Raw genomic sequence first — 6,578 nt, 5'->3', positions numbered from 1 at the left:
GACCAAACTCCAAGTTGAGTGCGATAAAATCAATTTGCACTTAATTTTTCCTCTTCCACAGTTGTGACAACAGTTAAAATTTAATTAAGGTTACCAACTCGAAAAACAATCTTAGCTGTTTCATCAAGACTAGGATACAATCGCCACAAGTTAATCTTGAATGTTTGCAAGTGTGAATTATCTGATATTGCGGAAACCATTGTTGGTTAGCAATTGTGCTATGGTGTCGATACTATATGTTTGTCTTTTGTTTGGCGGCATTGGTAAGAAATTGCGTAGTTTCTTTTTAGACAAGCAATCACCTCAACCTTAAATATTTCATCGACTAACGCTCAGATGTTAGTGAACCGTGTGAATTATTTGATTTTGCGATTTTTGTGGGTCTTGTTTGTCAATTGTTTCCCGGTGATGGGAAGAAATTGGGTATATACAATGTTTTTCTTCTTTAATCAAGCAAGTACCTCGAACTTAAATATGGGATCAATTAACGCTAGATACTAGTGAACAATGTGAATTATTTCACTTGCGAAAACCATTGTTGGTTTTCATTTGTGCTCTGGTGTGGGTCTTGTTTGTGAATTGCTTCGCCACATTGGTGAAAAATTGCGTAGTGATTTTTTATTGTTGTTTTAACAAGCAGTTACCTCGAACTTAGATATGTCATCGATTAGCACCAGATGCTATTATGGATCCAATAAATCACCAAAAAGTCGAAGAAAAGTTGTTTTCCTTGTTTCACGATACTCATGCACACTGCTTTTGTTACTATTTTGTCTGCAAAAAAGTAACATTGGTTACAGTCTTATAAGTTTTTTTTTTTAATAAATTTATTGTAAATAACACAGGCCAACGTTACAAAGTAGTTACACAAGGACAAAGGACTTTCCAAAGTCTTATAAGGTTAATATATAGCAACTATTAGCTGGATTCTCTTGCACCTTAAAAAAATGTACCTCAGTAGACTTTCAACAAGTTGATAACCTCATAAAATATGGTCTGCAAGTAATCTCACATAATTTGCGTCTCCTGTGAGAGACGATTTAAAGCTCTATATCTTTTAGTGTCCAAAATTCCTCCCGAAGAAAGCAGTAAAAAACATTTACAATATTCGTGTATATAGTGTTGTAGGTATAGATGTTTTCTCTGAAATACTTTCGAAATCGAACGTGACCGCTATAGTAAATGACTAAAAGTTGCTAATTATGGTTAGCTGGTCCTTCGGAGCGGAGCCAATTAACTTGCTCTTCGAATGTTAGGTTTCGTCAACAGAGTGGATAGGTAATTTGACCACCGTAAAGAGATTGGTCGCCAGTTTCCTTGTCAACTGTATCGATAAAATAAAGCATTCTTTTGTACTCCTCCACCGACGCAGCACCACAGTTTCTTAGAAACTAACCCTCGTATCTAGTTTGTTAGCAGAACCAATAAGTTGGCGTTTTGGAGTGGAACCAATTACCTAGTCCTTCGGAGCGGAACCAATTACCTAGTCCTTCGGAGCGGAACCAATTACCTAGTCCTTTGGAGCGGAACCAATTACCTAGTCCTTTGGAGCGGAACCAATTACCTAGTCCTTTGGAGCGGAACCAATTACCTAGTCCTTTGGAGCGGAACCAATTACCTAGTCCTTCGGAGCGGAACCAATTACCTAGTCCTTCGGAGCGGAACCAATTACCTAGTCCTTTGGAGCGGAACCAATTACCTAGTCCTTCGGAGCGGAACCAATTACCTAGTCCTTCGGAGCGGAACCAATTACCTAGTCCTTCGGAGTGGAACCAATTACCTAGTCCTTCGGAGCGGAACCAATTACCTGGTCCTTCGGAGCGGAACCAACTTCCTGGTCCTTCGGTGCGGAGCCAATTAGTTGGCTCTTTGAAGCGGAACCAATTAGCTGGTCCTTTCGAGCAGAACCAATTAGCTGGTCCTTTCGAGCGGAACCAGTTAGCTGGTCCTTCGGAGCTAAGATGGACTCGCCAGAATCTCGATTCTGAGGCCCCGTCCACACTAATGCGTGTTCAAAAGTCGCCGTTTTTGCAAAATATTTTCGTCCACACAAGTGTTTTCGTATCGTTTACACCTGTTCACGCTAAAGCGTTCGAAAGCGTTGAAAAGAAAACTACCAGAATCTGTCGTTACGCATGTCTAGACGCTCGGGATTTGTACTGTACTGATGTTCTGTGACACTATCCACTACATTTTCACTCGACTATCCACACTACAAACGAAGCGTTTTCGAACATTTTAGAGTGGACGATAGGCGAAACGTATTGGTGTTGAACTACTACGCCATACTAACTATACTTATATAAAAAGAAAGCATTCATCTAAAGATTTCTCAAAAAGTGCCCTATAGTCAAACTGCCTAATAGTTAAAGGTAATGGGGGTATTACTGAACTTTTATTAAACAGAAACAAATAAAAACTCTTTTTATTTAAAGATTTTAAGTGATGCTGTAAGGTAAAGAACACTTATTTGTGGTGGGATTGATAATTCTGAGATGGCAGTTAAGTAACAAAACAATCATCTCATTAGTGGTTGATAGCCCAATAAAAAAATTTGAAAAACGTTAGGATGAAAATTAATAAAACGTTTGACACTTTTAGGTGACAACTTTTACTGATACGTTTCTGAAAAGATATTGACATTACTTCAAATTTGGATTCCACGGTAAACAGAAAAACACTGGAGTAGCGATATTGAGATTGAGATTCAAATCCAGTTGATGAAATATTCAGATAAGGATAGTTTAGTGAATAACGACCTTCAACCCGAAAGTGTTACTCCTTTTATTTTTAATTACAGAAGCGCGCACGATTTGTCTTGTCTGATGCCGTTTGGTCCTCTTCAAATGAGACCGGTCAACCGAGTGGGCTTAGTTACCGAGATCTCACCTCAGCACTATTTCCTTTCTAAAAATTTCAATGTGTTTATATGAGAATGCAGTATACGGAAATTTCAAAACGTATTTACTCATTTTATTCTTGCAGCCCATGAAGACGGGTTGTTTTCCAAACCGAAATATCTCGGAGCAATTTAATTTTAATACATATATTTTTTCCGTTTATATATTCCCCTTCTTTGTTTTCGTCCTTGTTACTGCCGTAAGGATCACTCGTGCCGTATCTATGATAAATCATGGGAATCCCATCCATATAACCACTGCAAGCCCGGTTGCCTGGAGTACTAACAAAAAAAGGCCTATAAAAGCTTTGATTTCGACGCTGATAAACATAAATTTAATACAAAAAACTGGGATTGGAGATAGCAAAAACTTATGTGGACTATGTATCTATATTCGGGCCTGTGGTTTCTTCACAGTTGTCTCAGTTCACAGTTCACAGTTCACAGTTGCTTCACAGTTCACGCAATTCTCCACCTTATTTAGCTGAAGGCTAAATAAAGTGGAGAATCGCGTCTTTTCGTCTCGGTAGACCGGCTGAAGTTTCCCATTCATTTGAAGAGGTGGTTAGAGTCGTGTGTATCAAGTTAAAGTAGTTAAAGGCCTTTCAAGATAGCAATTCCTATCCCACGCTCAATGACCTTCTTGGCCCTCGAGAATGAAATTATTGGCGACGTTCAATTGTATCGACAATCAAGTCAAGGTAATGCAGTGTTAAATGAATCGATCTGAGACTCATAGCAGGAAAGTTGCCGGGCTGTTTCAGTGGAGAATTTATAAGGTATTGATAGTTCAATTAACAGAGTTTTTTAAACACTTCATAAATTTGTATTGATATCAACCGTACTACGCGGTCAGAAAGTTCACTGTTCTTACAGAGTGTACCGTGAATTATAAGCCTTCAGGGGAAGTGCTTTTCTGTATTTCCTAACATCGTATTATGCATTGTAGCCACTGGTCTTCATTTTTGCACGACAAAAAATGTTTCTTATAAAACATTTGTTTCATGTTTAACATTCATTGCCAAGCTGATGATGGTGGCGGCAAACTGAATACCGAAACATTTCTTAAAGTGACAAGCTACCCTGATAACAAAAGGGTTGTGCAGGTGCGTTGTCAAGCTAGAGCAGGTGGTTATATACATTAATTTCACAGTGGACAGCACATTCTAATGAGACGTGAGTGAAAACTAGGACGTTCAAAAACAGCGACGCAGATTCACGTATAAAAAAAATTGCAGTCAGGAGGGAAAATCAGGCCTAAGAATCCTCACAGGTAAAACTCTAGACATCAGCTACAGTAAAGAAGTGAACATTTGAGGACCACACCGTTTGCTTTTCCATCTACGAAAATTTCATTATAGTAGCAGCCAGACACCTCCCTTGGCTCAATTCCCTGCAGCCATCATCTGCATCACTAATAATAAATAAAAATGAATAAGTTGACTTTGGCTAACAAGAATAATGGCTGGTAATGAGCTAACGACTAAGTCCTGTGGCCTTGGGATTCACAAAACTCAATTGCTCCGGGTCATGCAAAATGAAATACCTTTAGTTTACTGTTTAGTCACTTTTATTTGGCAGATTCCTTCAGCTCCTCTATACGCTTCTGAGCCATTGTGGTAACCCTTAAATTCCTTGACTTTTTGCCAAAACGCTGGACACAAAACAGAAAAAGCTCTCAGACAATACGCATTACGCATTAGTTTACAAAGACATTTTCAGGTAGTTTCTTTTTATTGTTTTTACCCTTCTTATACTTGGCCTTGTATATTGCTTTAAGAGTCTTCATTTTCAGAAAAGGGTACGCGATGCGTGCGTGTGTAAATTCTTTTTTTGACTGACAGCGGTGACAAACAACACGCGACCTACTGCCTTGAAAAGAGTCGGATAAAGTTGTACTTTGGTGGACGTCAATCAAAGAAAAGGAAAGTACAAGAAAGTACAGGAACTGAGATTTAAATCTTTTGATTCAAACCTACGGTATCCCCTTTTAAAGTTAAACCAACTTTGACAAATTTTTACCATTCAGTTCCAAGAGATAAAATTGTTCATTTCTTGATTCTGTTTCTTTTAAATCTTGCCGGAATTCAAATTAAATTCCCCGGCTTTTCTTTCTTTTTTTTTTTTTATTTTTGAGCCCACGGCCTTCCGGTCAGATGCTCTGTATCCAAGCAACAGCTTGCGTGTGCTCAATAAAGACTTGATTGATCCCAAAGGGACCTTTGCAGCTAACCGCAGGGCGTAATTCAGTACACTGGTCGGATTCTCTAACTACTGAGTTACTGATAGACCCGAGGCAAACTTGGTCTTGTATGAGGTTATTATATGACACGAATCCTGTGGAGATACGAATATTTGAGGCAAAAAGAAACAAATGTGTGTCGAGATTCCCTTCATATGTACAGGTTTTCATTTAAGGCCCCAAATGGGCTTAGGGCTGTCCCCATTAAATGAGAGCCGTTATTGTTGTTGTTGTTTTTTAAATACGCGCCGCTCTCCGGGCGCTAAAACGAATCTTCTCGAAATGGCCCGATAAAGCCACAAAAGCGACGGAATAAGAAGAATCTGCTGTCCTAGTGTGAATCAATACGACGGAAACCTCGCTTCCCTTCAAAATGGCGGAAGGCCGCCATGTTTTCCGTTCTAATTTTTTTTTCGCGTAAAGGAATTTGGAATGAACTATGTGATTGGTTGATTCTTCTGCTTGCGCTTCCGATTCCGATCAAACCACTTCTCACTTGATCACAAACGACGGAAGGATACGTTCTGACCATTGCGATTCCGTCTCAATTTTATTTTATTCACACTGGAACGTAAGGTTCCCTGCTTCCAATGCAAGTGTAAACCAGCCATAAACTAACATCTATGTTCACATGTTGCAAAAGCAGCATCTGAACTAGATTTCATTGTTTGCATCACAAGGAAATAGAGCGTTTTCATTCACGTGACTACCAGCCATATTGGTGTACTGAAATAAAAGAAAGTTTTTGCATAAAAATAGAGTTCAATTTCCAGAGGTTCAGTTTGGGACACCAACATGGTCGCCATTTCTTTGTTTTGGGACACCAACATGGCCGTTGTGACGTCATGTGAAAACACTCTATACAATGACCGCTATGGAAAGAACAAATCAATCAACAGCATAGAGAAATGACTTCAGTTCTAAAATTGTTACACAATATTATATGTTTAAAACGCCTATTGCTAAAAATGGCCGCGCAAGCTTATATCAAATTTCAAGTAGCTTTAATAGGCAAATTACTAATGTTTACAAGTCGGTTTCCCAAGTGCAAATATGAATTACTAAAAACAGACTTACCGATAAAAGCTTCTCCAGCCAAAAATGTATTGAAATAATACATATGCTTTAAGAATTAAAAAAAAAAAAAAGAACTTGCGGTTTTACTGCGTGCGTGCAAACACGCATGCCATTTTTGTAGACACTTAGGGCCTCTTCATACGAGCCCGGTAACCGGGCTGGCACGAATTTTGTCTTCTGTTCATATGGGAATAATCCCGGTTACCGTCCAAAAGGCCCCCAAAAAACCCGTGGAACCGCGTTCCGACTTCTCAGCGACCTTACAAGCCATGCGCAGTTGAAAATGTTTCGTCACGGACAGCGCCGGTATCCGGGCTGGAGTGTTCATATCGGAAAAATTTCCAGCTCGGTTACCGAGAT

This window comes from Pavona decussata, unplaced genomic scaffold (assembly GCF_977016875.1).
Source record: "Pavona decussata unplaced genomic scaffold, jaPavDecu1.1 SCAFFOLD_51, whole genome shotgun sequence".
Classification (NCBI taxonomy): Eukaryota; Metazoa; Cnidaria; class Anthozoa; order Scleractinia; family Agariciidae; genus Pavona; species Pavona decussata.
Note: the sequence above shows the minus strand (reverse complement) of the source record.